The 17,855-nt window shown below is 40.2% G+C and overlaps 2 pseudogenes; one reads left to right on the top strand and one right to left on the bottom strand.

Moving 5' to 3' along the window:
- The first annotated feature begins 5,091 nt into the window (after positions 1-5,091).
- On the top strand, positions 5,092-6,018 carry LOC140522022 (olfactory receptor 9G19-like; annotated as a pseudogene).
- A 1,495-nt stretch (positions 6,019-7,513) lies between these two features.
- On the bottom strand, positions 7,514-11,283 carry LOC140524239 (leucine-rich repeat-containing G-protein coupled receptor 4 pseudogene; annotated as a pseudogene).
- Between the last annotated feature and the right edge of the window lie 6,572 nt (positions 11,284-17,855).

The raw sequence follows: 17,855 nt of genomic DNA, 5'->3' as shown, positions 1-17,855 counted from the left end.
CCAGGGAACTCTGGAATTTGGCCACAATGTCCCTAGGAGTTTCTCTTTTTGGATCTCTTTCAGGAGGTGATTCGTGGATTCCTTGAATACTTATTTTGCTCTCTGGTTCTAGAATATCAGTGCAATTTTCCTTGATAATTTCATGAAAGATGATGTCTAAGCGCTTTTTTTGATCATGGCTTTCAGGCGGTCCCATAATTTTTAAAGTGTCTCTCCTGGATCTATTTTCCTGGTCAGTTGTTTTTCCAATGAGATATTTCACATTATCTTCCATTTTTTCATTCTTTTGGGTTTTTTTTGTGATTTCTTGTTTTCTCATAAAGTCATTAGCCTCCATCTGTTCCACTCTAATTTTGAAAGAACTATTTTCTTCAGTGAGCTTTTGAACCTCCTTTTCCATTTGGTTAATTCTGCTTTTTAAAGCATTCTTCTCCTCATTGGCTTTTTGAACCTCATTTACCAATTGAGTTAGCCTATTTTTAAAGGTGTTATTTTCTTCAGCATATTTTGGGTCTCCTTTAGCAAGGTGTTGACCTGCTTTTCATGCTTTTCTTTCATCTCTCTCATTTCTCTTCCCAGTTTTTCCTCCACCTCTCTAACTTGATTTTCAAAATCTTTTTTGAGCTCTTCCATGGCATGAGCCCATTGAATGTTTATTTTTGATGTTTGGGATACAGAAGCCTTGACTTTTATGTCTTTTCCTGATGGTAAGCACTGTTCTTTCTCATCTGACAGGATGGGAGGAGATATCTCTTCCCCAAGAAAGTAACCTTCTATGGTCTTATTTTTTCCCCCTTCCTGGGCATTTTCCCAGCCAATTACTTGACTTCTGAGTATCCTCTCCACGCCCACCTCCCCTCCAGATCCGCCCAGCCAGCACTTAGAGTCTGAGATTCAAATTCTGCTTCCCTGCTTCAGGATTTTTGGGCAAGGGCAGGCCTTCTATTCAGTGTGAGATTAAGTTCAGGTGCTCAGGTGGGGTCAGGGCTGCCTCATAAGGCTTAGTTCCTTCAGGGGATTTATGCAGAGACCTTGAACAATGAATCTGAGCTCCTGCCTGCTTTAGGAGTTCCTGTGTGCTGTAGCCTCTACTGCTGTCTCCCAAAGGCCCCTGGGCTATGGGGCACCCCAGTCCGCTCTCGGTGAGCCAAAGAGACTCTCTCACAGACCCTTGTCACCTGTGGGTGGAGGGACCTGCGAGGTTGCTAGAGATTCTGTCCCTGAAGCCTGCTCGAATCTTCTCCTCTTGGTGTCACACAGCCAAGGCAGGGCTGGGCTGTGCTCTGGTCTGGGTTCGTGACAGATCTTTCGTGTCAGATCTTCAGGTCTCTCTGGAACATAAATCTCCTCTGCTCTATTGTTCTGTGGGTTCTGCTGCTCCCGAAATTGTTGGTAGTTCTTCACAGGGATTTTATGGGCTATGTGTTCAGAGGTAGCATATATGTGTCCTTCTACTCCGCCATCTTGGCTTCTCTCCTGAATTTTGTCATTCTTGGCATTTGCAAAAACACATATATGCTTTCATGCTAGCATAAAAAGAGGTCAAAAGATATGAGCCATTGTGGTTTGATGGAATGAGAACTGAATGTGGAGTCAGATGAACTTGAATAAATCACATCTATTTCCCAAGTCTTAGTTTCCTTATCTGAAGAATAAAACGGTTGGATTCAGTGACAAAGTAATGGCTCCATAATTTCTTGATCCACTAGGTTCACAGAGAGCTGATTAGTGGGATCCCATTAATCATAAGCAAAAATAGTCTCATGGTTTAATAGTGTAATTATGCATAATTAAAAATGATGCTCTATCCAATATTTCTACACTTTGTGGAAATGTCATTGCTGTAGACAATTTTTCCACCATTTCATAGAACAACTTTCAACTGCTTGGAAGACATTTGTTGAAAATGTCTGTGTCTAAAACATCCTTTACCCTTCAGGCTGGCAGGTAATGAGCCTCTTTGAAGTTGCTGGGCTAGTCCTTGGATGATAGTCATGAAATCAATGACATGGCATGCACTTGAAACCGTTTCAGCCTTGTAGGAATCACCAGAACTTCATCTCTCTTTGCAGACTTTGAGGACCAAAGACTACCTCTAATGAAATAACTATTCCAAATTCCAAATGTCTGCTGGTATTGATATTTAACCAAATAAAAAGATTAAATGATAGGCAAATGTTGCTGCCTGTTGATTGTAGCGTTTACCTAATAATGTGATGTTTCTTTTTAAATTTGTTTTAGGGGCGGAACCAAGATGGCAGAGTAGAAAGACGCACATACAGATAGCTCTGAACCCACAACCCACAGAACGGCTACAGGGGAGTAACTCACGGCGAATTCTGCACCCAGAGGCCACGGAATATTGGAGCGAGGGAGATTTCTGTTCCGGAGGGAACTGCAAACCTCTCGCGGGGGGTCCTTCGCGCTGCGGACTGGGAGCTGAGGGCAGCCCTGCAGCGGCCGCAGCACCGAGAGATACAGATCCAAGCGGGCATCAGGGACGGGATCTCCAGTGGCCGCACAAGTCCCTCCACCCACAGGTGATGGGGGTCGGTGAGAGAGTCTCTTTGGCGGGTCGAGAGGGGAGTGGGGTGCCCCCATGATTCGGGCCTCCCCCGCGAGGTAGAAGCTGAGAGGCGGCTGCAGACAGGGGCTCCCCAAGGGGGCAGCAGCCTGGATCCATTGTGGAAGGTCTGTGCATAAACCCCCTGAGGGAACTGAGCCTGAGAGGCAGCCCTGCCCCGACCTGACCACCTGAACTTAATTCTCACACTAAATAGCAGCCCTGCCCCCGCCAAAATCCCTAAGGCTGGAAGCAGCATTTGAATCTCAGTCCCCAAACGCTGGCTGGGAGGACCAGGAGGCGAGGTGGGTGTGAGAATATTCAGAGGTCAAGTCACTGGCTATGAAAATGCCCAGAAAAGGGAAAAGAAATAAGACTATTGAAGGCTACTTTCTTGGAGAACAGACATTTCCTCCCTTCCTTTCTGATGAGGAAGAACAATGCTTACCATCAGGCAAAGACACAGAAATTAAGGCTTCTGTGTCATAGCCCACCCAATGGGCTCAGGCCATGGAAGAGCTCAAAAAGAATTTTGAAAATCAAGTTAGAGAGGTGGAGGAAAAACTGGGAAGAGAAATGAGAGATATGAAAGAAAAGCATGAAAAGCAGATCAGCTCCCTGCTAAAGGAGAACCAAAAAAATGTTGAAGAAATTAACACGTTGAAAACTAGCCTAACTCAATTGGCAAAAGAGGTTCAAAAAGCCAATGAGGAGAAGAATGCTTTCAAAAGCAGAATTAGCCAAATGGAAAAGGAGATTCAAAAGCTCACTGAAGAAAATAGTTCTTTCAAAACTAGAATGGCACAGATGGAGGCTAAGGACATTGCGAGAAAGCATGATATCACAGAAAAAAGAGAGAAGAATGGAAAAATGGAAGATAATGTGAAATATCTCATTGGAAAAACAACTGACCTGGAAAATAGAGCCAGGAGAGACAATTTAAAAATTTTGGGACTACCTGAAAGCCATGATCAAAAGAAGAGCCTAGACATCATCTTTCATGAAATTATCAAGGAAAACTGCCCTGAGATTCTAGAACCAGAGAGCAAAATAAATATTCAAGGAATCCACAGAACACCGCATGAAAGAGATCCAAAAAGAGAAACTCCTAGGAACATTGTGGCCAAATTCCAGAGTTCCCAGGTCAAGGAGAAAATATTGCAAGCAGCTAGAAAGAAACAATTCAAGTATTGTGGAAATACAATCAGGATAACACAACATCTAGCAGCCTCTACACTAACGGATCGAAGGGCATGGAATAGGATATTCCAGAAGTTAAAGGAATTAGGACTAAAACCAGGAATCACCTACCCAGCAAAACTGAGTATAATACTTCAGGGGAAAAATTGGTCTTTCAAAGAAATAGAGGATTTTCAAATTTTCTTGATGAAAAGACCAGAGCTGAAAAGAAAATTTGACTTTCAAACACAAGAATGAAGAGAAGCATGAAAAGGTGAACAGCAAAGAGAAGTCATAAGGGACTTACTAAAGTTGAACTGTTTACATCCTTGTATGGAAAGACAATATTTGTAACTCTTGAAACATTTCAGTATCTGGGTACTGGGTGGGAGTACACACACACACATGCACACACACACACACACATACGTAGAGACAGAGTGCACAGAGTGAATTGAAGAGGATGGGATCATATCTTAAAAAAAATGAAATCAAGCAGTGAGAGAGAAATATATGGGGAGGAGAAAGGGAGAAATTGAATGGGGCAAATTATCTCTCATAAAAGAGGCAAGCAAAAGACTCATTAGTGGAGGGATAAAGAGGGGAGGTGAGAGAAAAACATGAAGTCTACTCTCATCACATTCCACTAAAGGAAAGAACAAAGTACACACTCATTTTGGTAGGAAAACCTATCTCACAATACAGGAAAGTGGGGGACAAGGGGACAAGCAGGGTGGGGGGATGATAGAAGGGAGGGAATGAGGAGGAGTATGCAATTCAAGGTCGACACTCATGGGGAGAGATAGGATCAAAAGAGAATAGAAGTAATGGGGGACAGGATAAGATGGAGGGAAATATAGTTAGTCCTATACAACACAACTATTATGGAAGTCATTTGCAAAACTACACAGATTTGGCCTATATTGAATTGCTTGCCTTCCAAAGGGAAGGGGTGGAGAGGGAGGGAGGTAAAGAAGTAGGAACTCAAAGTGTTAGGATCAACTGTAATGTTCTTACCACGAGGAAATAAGAAATACAGGTAAAGGGGTAAAGAAAGCTATCTGGCCCTACAGGACAAAAGAGAAGACGGAGACAAGGGCAGAGAGGGATGATAGAAGAGAGAGCAGATTGGTCACAGGGGTAATTAGAAAGCTTGGGTTTGGGGGGTAGGGGACAAAAGGGGAGAAAATTTGTAACCCAAAATTTTGTGAAAATGAATGTTAAAAGTTAAATAAAAAAATAAAAAATTAAATTAAATTAAATTAAAAAAAAATAAATTTGTTTTATCTGGCTATGGGCAATGGTGCTTCTGGTCCACTTCTCCATGGTAGAAGAAACCTTCTGCAGGCATGGAGAAAAACAACCATACAGTAACTGAGTTCATCCTGCTACGTTTCACCCAGGATCCTATGATGCAATTGATCCTTTTTGTTCTTTTCCTCATGGTATACTTTCTTACATTGGTAGGGAATATCAGTTTTATAGTATTAATCTATTCATATTTCCGGCTGCACACCCCTATGTATTTCTTCATTGGAAATCTGTCTTTTCTGGATCTCTGATATTCCTCTGTTTATACTCCCAAAATCATGTTGACCTGTGTCTCTGAGGATAAGAGCATCTTCTTTGCTGGATGTGAGTCTCAGTTTTTCCTCGCAGCTGCTCTAGGACATAGTGAATGCTACCTGTTGGCAGCAATGACACATGACGATTATGTAGCCATCTCCAATCCATTACTCTATGCTCAGGCCATGTGTAGATGGTTACATATATGTCTGATTGGCATTTCCTACATTGGCGGTGTTGTTAATGGTGTCATACTTGCTAGCAATACATTCACTCTGAATTTCTGTGGGGATAATATCATTGATGACTTCTGTGATATCCCACCCTTGTTGAAGCTGACAGGTAATGTAAAGGAGAGTTACCAGGAGGTGCTCTGTTTCCTCTTGGCCTCCAATGTCATCGCTCCTGCTCTACTAATCCTAGCCTCGTACCTCTTTATCATTGCTGCCATCTTGAGATTTCACTTTGCAGAAGGTCGACTCAAAGCCTTTTCTACCTGTTATTCTAACTTGATTTCTTCTACCTAATTGTATGGCTCTATTATCTATATTTATTCTCCCCCAAGTTCCAGCTATGCCATGGAGTGCAACAAAATCATCTCTACGTTTTACACTGTGCTCTTCCCCATGTTGAACCCCATGATCTACAGCCTAAAGAACAAGGATATGAAAGAAACCCTGAAGAAACTCTACAAAATGACAGCTTTCTGAGTTTGAAGAAAATGTGTTTTTCCTCCAAAACAATCATACATATATTTCATTTGATTGTTACCTAACACTTACAGTTGTATCAAATGTTTTCTGTTGTACTCATGTATATCACCTAATGTTTCCTTTGCGGACTTCTCCTACATAATCTCTCAGAAATCTACACTTCATTCTCCAAAGAATCAATCAGAGTGTTTCCAGAGTTTGAGAATGACATGTTAATTGGGAATTAAGAAAATATTTCATATTTTGCTCAAAGTATGCTTTTCCTTTGTGAATATTCTTGTTTATCGTAATGTTGAAAAGAATGTGTCCCAGAAGATACTTTTGAATCTTGATTATTTGATTCAGTGGAAATTTCTCCATGGCATAATGGACAAGGACAGGCAGAAGTCCTGAATCTGAAGGAAAATAACCTAGGCTCAGATAGTAAGCCTAGACTTTCTAAGTACTATTTATGTGACCTTGGACAAAGCATTTAACCATTTAGATCTTGTTTCCTTAAGTGTAAGATGATGAGATTTACTAATTGATCTGGAGATTCCATAATCTAGGAAATTATGAGACTAAAATATGAATTCTTTTCTTTTTTTACCTTTAAAGACCTTTTGTAACCTGGTACACTCATACATTGGTATTTGCCATTTCTGTGGCACACAAGCCTTTTTAAGGCACCTTTGTAAAGCTATCTTTCATTATGCCCACTCTGGACTCTAACCAAACAGGATAATTAATTTGGTACCAAACCCATTTTTTGGACACCTTTTATCATCTATGTCAATCCTTATTATGTTATCTCTTCCTGTAATGCACACCCACTGCTCCCTACCTTTCTTTCATCTTATCCTTCCTCTCTATGTCCGTCAAAATATATCAAAAATTGGTTCATGTCCATTCATCCAGGACGGCTTTATTGTTCTTCTGAACTCGAAATTAAGGACACTGCTTTGGCTTCTCTTCTCTTCTGGCTCTTAGCACGTTCTGCCTTGTATTCTGATCTTTACATCATTTTGATTCATACCACCTTGTTTGATTTCTACTCTGTCCTTTTGCTCTTATGATGGTTTTACTTTCCCTGTTTTATCAAATTGGGGCTATTCTGGTGCTATTTCTGGTGTCCAGCACAAATACCCAATCTCATTTACATTGAAATCTTTTTAAGGGTAGGAGTTGTCTTTTTACTCTTTGCATTCCCATCACTTAGCATAATGATTTGCACATAGGAGGCACTTAATAAACATTTATTGATGGGTGGATTAATTGATCTATAGAGACGATGGAAAATGATAAACAAGGGTTCTTCAGCAATAGAAGAGATGCCTGGGCTGCAATCAACAACTGTGGAGAGTATTGTCACATTAATTTCCACACTGATTCAACTGAGTCTTGATGTATTCACCCAGTACTCAGCACAGAGTCTTGCATTCCATAAAGACTTAATAAACTTATTGAAATAAATGGATTAGGCTCTTAGGGAAACTTATGCTCTTTCTGCCTACTTTGATTTCAGTATAAATCAACAGATAAACAGATACCATGCCATGCAAATTGGAAAATATCTGTAGTGTCCAGGATGTTACGAGAGTGTTGTCTTAGAAAAACAGATGGATCTCTGAAATATCTTAGGCACAATGAAAAAAATCCCATTTCACTCATTTTAGTCCTTGAAGATCTTCCTGTAGAAGGATATGAACAGTCTCCAAATGGAGGAAAACATTTTCATCAAAACTATTTTTAATAGAAGAAAAGAGCCATTCAAGTTCTACTGTAGCCTGACAGCTGTTAATATTTTCAAGTTAACAGCCTTTACAAATCTGGGGGGTTCATCAATTCTTTAAACAACGTCTTATTCTGCTAAGTCAAATACTGAAAGGTAGACCCAAGTTTTGATGCCTATACCCCATCACAGTTCTGTCTGGGAAACATTCCCTTATTGGCTCCGTAATACATTGTCCTGAGATTAACGCTGAAAACACTATGAAAAATTAGCAAGGATTTCTTTTTCCTTATAGGAAGTCACATTTTAAACTAATTTTCTAATATTAACAGCTGTTCTTTACCTTGTGCTTAAAAGGGAGGTGGTGATGAACTTGTCTCTTGCAAATCAGATGAAGCAAAATACAATTAGGATATGTTAAAAAGTTTTTCAAGTTAGAAAACCATTTAAAGGAAGGACAGTGCTTGGAAATGTATCTGCAGTGATTACAATTTAGGCCCCTGTTCTTTGAAAATGGTACGGTATAAGAAATACCCTGCCACCTTCTCTTTTTATTAGTGACACCAGGCAGGAAGGACAGAAGTGTTTTCCCAATGAAATTTCAGAATAGTGTACACTTACTTGAGAAAAATCATACTTTTACACTTTAAAAGGGGTTTGGGGGAGATGACAAAAGAATAACTTATTAACAGTGTTTCTCAGTCTTTAACTCTTGGTATATTATAAGCATAGCGGACCAAAGGGAATCCCCTACTCTGATAGAAGCAGGCACGCCCACAGGCCTGCACTTGGTCTGAACTGTCTGAGACAAACGAGTCTTCCTCATCTGCGTAATCAGAGTGAGCAGACTGAGTCCCACAGTCGGACCAATAGCCATCTGGTCGCTGGCAAGGCGCCACAGCCAATGCAGGACAGCTGTGTGATTTAATTAAGTGTTTGCACGACACTGGTTTTGTCAGAAGGAAGGATTCACAACAGTCACACACGGTCAGGTTTCCCTGCAAGTGTGAATACATGCCACAGTCATAGTAGAAATCCTGGGTCACACAACCACCCTGGCTACTGATGGAAACAGCAACAGACCCATTCTTTCTGGTAATGTGTCGCCGCAGTAGCTTCCAGTCTTCCTTGAATTTGGGGTTGAAGAAAACATACAGGACTGGATTCAGGCAAGCAGGCAATGGGAAAAATATCAACGTGACAGACTTCATGATCTCTGGGCTGACGGAAATTGCAGTGATCAGTGGTGCAAATGAGAAAAATGCAACGGGGCAGAAAAAGATGCAGTTGGTAAATATGAGCCAAGCAATATGCTTAATCATGCTAGCCTGGGAATGCTCTGAGAGGTCCTCTTTTTCCAGGTTGCAGTAAAGTTTGGTGTAGATAATAGCCATTAGGAGAAATGCTAATGAGTTGAGGAGCACCAGGGTGACAGTAAACCCCAATGAAGCTGTTTCACCTGTGGGGAAAGGCAAGCAGAGGGGAGACGCAGAATATTCCCCTTTGTGGAAGAGGGGCAAGCACCCGGCTACCGCAGCACACAGAAACGCTAACACGGCAGCCGCCTGGAACTGTCTTACATGGTTGCTCTTCCCATTTTTCAGGATCTCCTTGGCGGATAAACTTCGTTCCACAGCTGCCAGCATCAATAAAAATATGGCACTTTCCGAGGAAAATACTGCAAGAAAGCCAGCAACTTTGCAACCGTTGCCAGTCTCCCACCAGATCCCAAATTCAGCAAATCTTCCCCAAGAGATGGCATCCAGGAAAGTTAAAATGCCAGTGTAGACTCCCGTGAGTAAGTTAGACACAGAAATCAGGCCTATGAACAGCTTGCAGGAAGGCCACGGAGCACGAGCTGCAAATGTCGTTACAAGGACAAGCAGGTTGAAAAACAACGCGACCAAGAAAATAAACCACACAGTGAGACGGATCATCCAGCTCCCCAGCAGATATTCACAGGGCTTAAAGGCACCTGTTGCAGGAGTACAGTGGATAATTGTCTGGCTGTGCTCTTCTTTCTCAGTCCTGCCTGGGAGATCTGCTGGGTCAGCTTTTTCCTGGTTGGAGGAAACGCTGTGGTCTGGGAGGCTGGCGTCGTCTGTGTTTGAGTCTGTATAAGAATCACAACCCCAAAACGCACAGCACTGGTAAGCATACGGCACAGATAAAGACCTGAGATTCACAAAGTCCTTTGCTGATAATGCTTCTTTTAGATGAAAGTTGCCCATCAGTTTTAGCTGGTTTAACCCATTCAGTCCTTCTGTTGGAAATGAAGTCAATTCATTGAAACTGATATCTAGGTTAGTGATTGACCCAAGCTTAATGAATGCTCCACTGTGAACTTCATGGATCAGGTTTCTACTCAGATCTAGGATACGCAGGGAAGTAAGTCCTTGGAAGGTGCTTTCTTTAATTTCATAGATCTGATCATGTTGCAATGAAATTTCCTCCAAAGCACTGCACCCATTGAAACTAGAAAGTTCCTGTATATTGTTGTAAGACAAGTCCAAGGTCTTAAGCTTCTTTCGATCTTGGCACAAGTTACTGGGTATACTGCTTATCTTGGTGCCCGTCAAGGTTAAACTCTCTAAATTGACGGTTCCAGTCAGGTTAGGAAATCCCTGTACCATGCCTGCACCCCGAATGACTAGAGAATGCAGCTCCGAAAGATTGTGAAAGGCCACGTTCCCCACAAAAGATAAAGGGTTGTCATTTAAATGGATGGTTTTTAAGAGTGGATTTCCACCAAATGCTCCATTAGGGATTACAGAAATAGAATTACTACGAAATCCCAGTTCCTTCAGGCTTGGCAATGCTTTAATCGCTTGAGGAAATTCTCCCAAATTATTATAATTCAAGTCCAAGGTTTCCAAGTTGTCTAACCCATCAAAACAGTGCTGGCCCAGGGTCTTAATTTTATTGTTATGAAGGTGCAGAACCACAAGGCTTGAAAGGTTGGTAAAGGCAAAATCAGGGATGCTTGTGATCTTGTTGAGAGCCAAAGTCAGAGCTTGGAGAGAGGGGAGGTTGCTGAGTGGTCGGACAGGAACTTCACTCAGACTATTGTCATCGAGCCACAGATGCCGTAACTGAACGAGACCCTCAAAGCTCTCCTCAGGGACTGAGGTAATGTGGTTGGCATCTAGTCGCAAAGACTGCAGAGAGCTCAGTCCTCGGATGGCTTCCCTTGGAACAGTTTTCAACTGATTGTTCTGAAGCGTTAGAACTTTGAGCTCTTTCAACCCAGACAAGGCCTTTGGATGGATAAAGGAAAGGTCATTGCCAGCCAATCGTAATTCTTCCAGAAAAGGAAAATTCTTAAAGGCATCTTCTGGTAACTGGGTAATATTATTCATACTGATGTCCAGGGAGTGGGTGAAGGCGCTCAGTCCGTCGGGCACGGCCGTCAGCGCTCGGCCGGTGCAGTCCACCCCGCGGTCTCCGTCGCAGCGGCAGGGAGCCGGGCAGGGCGGCGGGGACGCGCCGCTGGGCCCGGCCTAGCTGCCCCAGCCCAGAGCCAAGAAGCAGAGCAAAGCGAGGCACGGCATCCTACACATAGTATGTGTTCGTGATGGTCACCCCGAATCAATTTTTATGAGGATTTCAGAAGTAGGAGCGGTTTTATTGGCTCAGAAGGAAAAATGTGGTTTTATTAGAGTCTTGGTTATCTGGCTAATTCACTTCTGCATTCTAATTCAGTTACTCATTGGATTCAGTTATGTCTGAGGTTCTTTTCGACTTTGAAGTATTGTTATTCTGTGAATAGCATATTATCTAATGACATTCAATAAGTGACATGCTAACATTCTGCCCAGTATGCATCTCTCTCAATGTTTCACCTGTTTTTAAACCATATTTCTCTGATAAAGTCACGGAGATGCAACAACAAAGATGACTTTCAACATGTTTTTTAATTATGGAAACCCATCTCTAACCTGGTTTTCCAGTGAAGCTTCATGATTACTCCTTTCCTTGAACCATCAACAATCACATCGTTTATCTCAAGGAAATTAGAAGCAAAAGAAATATAATAGCTGGAGGATAGCTTGATCAATGACACTGCAGCCCTTACAGAAGGAATTCTTTACACTTTGGTTACACGAACATCTTTGAAAGTCTGAGTAATTGTATTGACACCTTCTCACAATAATGATTTTAAATATATAGAATGAAATATGTAATATTATATAGGAGGTTAATAATATTGAAATACATTTACTAAAAATATTTTAGTACAAGTTTATGGACCCTAAGTTGAGAACTCCGGCATGGTACCATGATTGGATTTCTCCTTCCTTGTGCATCATATAGAACCTGTATAAATTTTCTCTGCCAGCTATCAACCCCAAAAGTGTAACTTTCACAAATGGTTTTGACCATGGTAATAAATGTTAGTTATTGTGTGTGATTATGAATAGCCTTGATTGACTTCAGAGACACGTGATTTTCTGCTCCAGAATCATTGTGCGTAAAACGTATAAACAGATGAGTTCTCACTCCTTTCCCTGGTAACATGTGAGTAGGACATGAGAGAAGGGAGTTGTTTCATCCCTCTTATTGCCTCACTTTATCTTGTGTTTATTTTTTCCAGTGAATGAATTTTCTTAGATGAAAATGGTCAAATTACTGAGTATTGAGGAAGCTATCAGAAACATTCTCACTGGCAACCACAGTCTGTAGCAGTAGCAAACAACATGCATTAGAAGCCAGAATATCACCAAGGAACCTCTTTGATTCAAATGAAGAGTGGATGGTCCCACCAGAAGAGATTTTGCACCCCAAAAGGATCTACTCCAGCTGCAAAAGGGAGCAATTTGTTAATCTCTGATATTTTTTCCCTAGACGCAAATTTGGTAGAAACTGTGCATAGAGAAAAATGAAATTTCAGGAAATGAAGTTTGTTCTGTCGGTTCTGTCCATATGTGTCTCTATGCCATTGTGCTACAAATTTGGCCCTACTCTTCCCGGAAACCTCATGAAAAGGTGTGTCTGTATGTGTGTGTGTGTGTGTGTGTGTGTGTGTGTGTGTGTGTGTGTGTGTGTGTACATTCTCATTTAGAAAAAACTGGTTGTTTTGAGGAGGGGGGATTGTATAGAGATTAGTGAACAATAGTATTATAAGTCCCACATTTTCAGTGCTATTCCTAGAGACCTTACAGATAGATAGTATTTTCTTCTATGTGAATCATACCTTTCAGTGGGTAGTTTGAGTTGGGAGAGTGAGCACACAGGGAGTATTACATTTACAAAAAATAAGAAGAAGAAGAAAATTCCTACTTCATACATATATCTTATAAGTAACCGTACTTTTATATTCAGAGATATCTTTATTAGTTAGCATTAATAACTATTTGTCACTTCCATTACTCATTGGTAATGGAAATTAATCAATCAATTAACAAACATTCCATGTGCACTTACTAAACATTTGGGACTATGCTAACCAGTGGGGGATACCATGACAAAATCAAATCAACTCCTCTGAAAAAGTTTGTATTCTGATAGTAATAGCAATCAGGGTTTATATAGCACTTTGAAGTGTGGCAAGTGTTTTAACTCATTTTATTTTCATAAGATTCCTGGAATGTAGATGTTATTATTATCATGATTTACAAGATGACAATACAAGTATACAGAAGTTGATAACTTGCCTAAAGTCACAAAACTAATAAGTGTCTGAGACCAAATTCAAACTCTGGTCTTTCTGTTTCCAGACCCTCTACCCTGACTTCAAGAAGGGTATTATTAAAGGTGAAATAACAAAATAAATTAATGAAACAAGTGCTGTCTTCTTCTCCTGGATTCCTGTCTTGCGGCAGAGGGGCTTGTGTAGCTCAATAGAAACTATTAGCTATTCCATACAGGGTTGCCCAACATGAACAGGTCATAGTGGAAAGTTCTGACAAAAGGTGATCCACTGGTGAAGGAACTGGTGATGCACTATAATATCTTTCTCAAGAAAACCGCATGAAAAGTTCTAAAATGATAACAGAGATGACATTGGGAGATGAGCCCCTCATATCAGAAGGTGTCCAATATGTTACTGAGAAAGAATGGATGACAACTAACAGTAACAATGACAACAGCAACTAACAGTAGCTCCAGAAATAGTGAGGTGACTAGGCCAAGCCTGAAAGTCAACTCAGCTGCCAATGTCTTTGGTGATTACAGGAAAGATCAGTATTTCATAGGAACCTGGAATTTAAGATTTATGAATCAAGGTAAGCTGGATGTGGTAAAATGACAGATGGAAAGATTAAACATCAATACCTTGGGTGTCAGTGAACATAAAGCAACCAGTAATGGATGAATTTAATTAACGTGATCATTACATATAGTTCTGTGGGCACGAATTCCTTAAAAAAATGGAATATTCTTCATATTCAATAAAAGAAGATTGGGAGGGTTTTATCAGAGAAACTTGCTGTAATTTTTTTCAGTTATTATTGCAGACTCTATTTCCCATCATGCTATTTCCCTCCTGCTTATTCTATTCTCTTTTTCCTTTCACCTTGCCCTACTCAAAGGTGTTTCACTTCTGACTACCCACTCCTCAAGCCTGCCCTCCCTTCTATCAGCAATCCACCACTTTCTCTTATACTCTCTAATTCCAGTGAGAGTAAGGGTCATTCATTCCCCGCCACCACCTCCAAATACCCCTCCAGTGTTGCCTCTTCAGTGAATTCCTCTTTCTCATCTATTAATTTTATTTTTAGATATCATGTCATCCTATTTAACTGATGCCTGTGCACTGTCACTATATATTCCTTCTAACAGCCCTACTAATAAGAAAATTATTTTTCACAAGTATCTCATGTAGAAATGAAAACAGTTCAGCTCTATTTAGTTCTTTATTCTTTAGTTCTTTTTCATGCTTCCTTTGCATTTTGGATTTGAAAGCAAAATTTTCCATTCAGCCCTGGCCTTCTCATAGGGAATGCTTGAAAGTCCTCTATTTCACTGAATGTCTATTTTTTCTCCCAAAAGATTATACTCATTTTTGCTTGAGAGGTAATTCTTGATTGTAATACTAGATCTTTGCTCTCCAGAAGATCATATTCTAATGCCTCCAGTCCTTCCATGTAGAAGCTGCTAAATCTTGAGCAACCTTGACTGTGTTCCACAATACTTCATTACGCTTATTCTTGTTTTTATTAATTAATTAATTTTTAGTTTCCAGCGTTTACTTCTACAGGATTTTGAGTTCCAAACGTTCTTTGCAACTCTTCCATCTGCCCACTCCAAGAGATCACAAATTCTAATTACTCCTTCCCCAATGCGCCCGCACTTCCAACATATATCTCTTTTCTCTCATCCCCTTCCACTCTATTTTCTTGTATGGAAAGATAGATTTCTATACCCCATTGTTGTATGTATTTCCAAGTTGCATATAAAAACAATTTTTAGCATTTGTTTTTAAAACTTTGAGTTCCAACTTCTCCCCCTTCCTATTTCCCAAGCCATTCCCACTGAGAAGGCAAGCAATTAATGATAGGTTGTGCATGTGTAGTCATGCAAAGCACTTCCATAACAGTCATGATGTGAAAGATTACTTATATTTCCCTTCATCCCATCATGCACCCCGTTTATTCAGTTCTCTTTTTTGACCCTGCCCCTCCTCAAAAGTGTTTACTTCTAATTACCCACTATTGACATTTGCCCTCCCTTCTATCATCTCCGCATCCTTGACTTATCTCCTTGCCCCCTGCTTTCTTAAAATGTGAGATAGGTTTTGATACCAATTCCATACTTAAGCCAAATACGATGAGAATAAGGTTCATTCTTTTCCTCTCACCTGCCCCCTCTTCCCCTCCATTGGAAAAGTTTTTTCTTGACTCCTTTATGTGAGATAAAATTTACCCCATTCTATTCTTCCTTTTCTCCTCCCAGTAAATTCCTCCTTCACCCCTTAATTTTATCTTATTTTTTTTGGATATCATCATACATATTCAACTTATCTTGTGCCCTCTGTCAATATGTATCCCGCTGCCCTAATACGGAGAAAAGTCTCAGGTGTTACAAACATTATCTTTCCATATAGAAATGCAAACACTTCCATATTAGTAAGTCCCTTATGATTTGTCTTTTCTGTTTACCTTTTCATGCTTCTTTTGATTCTTATGTTTGAAGGTCAAATTTCCTATTCAACTCTGGTCTTTTCATCAAGAATGATTGAAAGGACTCTATTTCACTGAATGATCATTTTCTCCCTGAAGTTTTGTTTGGTAAGTGATTTTAATCCTAGCTACTTGGACCTCTGGAATATAATATTCCCAGTCCTCAAATCCCTTAATGTAGAAGCTGCTAGATCTTGTGTTATCTTGATTGTGCTTTCACAATACCCAAATTGTTTCCTTCTGGTTGCTTTCAATATTTTCTCCTTCACCAGGGAGCTCTGGAATTTGACTACAATATTCCTGGAACTTTTCTTTTTGTTGTCTCTTTTATGAGGCACTCACTCAGTGGATACTTTCAATATCTATTTTACCCTCTGGTTCTAGAATATCAGGGCAGTTTTCCTTAATAATTTCCTGAAAGATAATGTCTAAGCTCTTTTTCTGATAATGGCTTTAAAGTAGTCCAATAATTTTTAAATTACCCCTCCTGGATCTATTTTCCAGATCAGTTGTTTTTCCAATGAGGCATTTCGCATTGCCTGCTATTTTTTTCATTCCTTTGGTTTTGAACCTCCTTTTCCATCTGGCCAATTCTGCTTCTTTAGGCATACTTCTCCTCATTGGCTTCTTGGATCACCTTGGTCGTTTGGGGTAGTTTATTCTTAAGCTGTTATTTTCCTTAGGATTTTTTAGGTCTCCTTTAGTAAGCAGTTGACCTGTTTTTCATGATTTTTCTTGAATCGCTCTCATTTCTCTTCCCAATTTTTGTTCTGTTTCTAATACTTGATTTTCAAAATCTTTTCTGAGCTCTTCCATAGCCTTAAGTCAATTCATATTTTTCTTGGAGACTTTGGATGCAGTAATTTTGACTTTGTTGTCTTCTTCCATTTGTATATTTTGGTCTCCGTTGTCTCCAAAGTAAGATTCTATAGTCTGATTCTGCTTCTGGTTTTTGCTCATTTTCGCAGCCATTTACTTGCCTTTTGAGTTCTTTGTCAAGGAAGTTCTCTGCTTCCAGTAGGGGTGGTGGGTCTACTTGCAGACACTCAAGCCTCACACAATCTGTGTACCTAAACCTCCAGAAACAGCTGCTGTCTCTTCCATTGCTGTGGCTGCCACAGGCTCCTCCACCACCTCTGCTACCCTGGGGCTGGGGCCATACTACTCTACTCTCTTATGCAGGTCCCACAGGTTTTTTCTACTGATCTTCCAATTTTTCCTTGATGTTTAGGGGTTGTGAACTGCCACAAGTGCCACAGATTCAGTTCCCCAAGGCCTGCTCAGTTCTCTTCTGTGCTGGGAGGGCCATGCTTGACAGTTCTCTTCACCTGGCAGTATGATAGATGTTACCCATCCACCTTCCAAGCTGTCTTGGGTTGGAGATTTGCTTCATTACATCATTCTGTGGGCTCTGCAGCTCCAAAATTTGTTCAGAGTCATTTTTTAAAGATAATGCTTTACAGGTATTTGGCTGGACTGGGAGGGGAGAGCTCTAATAAGTCTCTTCTTCTACTCTGTCATTTTGGCTCTTCCCCCTAATTATGCTTGTTGGTAAAAAGTATTGACTATGATAAATGCTGAAATCAAATACAAATCATGTATGAAGCAAGACAGTATTTGCCTCTGGAAAACGAACTGATAAGTAGAAATATATACAAATTGATTTTACATATGCACATATATATTGTTGGTCTAATGATAGCCATCTGTGGGGGGAGGAAAAATAAATTTAAATGATTATTATATATTTTAAAGGAATAGGAAGTTGTATATTATATTTGTAGTTTTATGTGCAATCTATTTTTCTACTATGATACGAAAATGCTTGTTTTATTAGATAAATTAAAAAGTGAAAAATAAAAAAGTGTTTCGCATTTTTTCCAGTGGGAGGAAGGAAGAAGGAAAAAATATGCTTAATAATTGAAATTTTTTTCCAGCTGGAGTTTTTGTACCTGAAAGTAATAGGAAAATAATTGAATTTATTGAGAAAAGGAGTAACATGG

This window comes from Notamacropus eugenii, chromosome 2 (genome assembly GCF_028372415.1).
Source record: "Notamacropus eugenii isolate mMacEug1 chromosome 2, mMacEug1.pri_v2, whole genome shotgun sequence".
In the NCBI taxonomy this organism is placed as follows: Eukaryota; Metazoa; Chordata; class Mammalia; order Diprotodontia; family Macropodidae; genus Notamacropus; species Notamacropus eugenii.
This window is presented reverse-complemented; position numbering and strand designations above follow the sequence as displayed.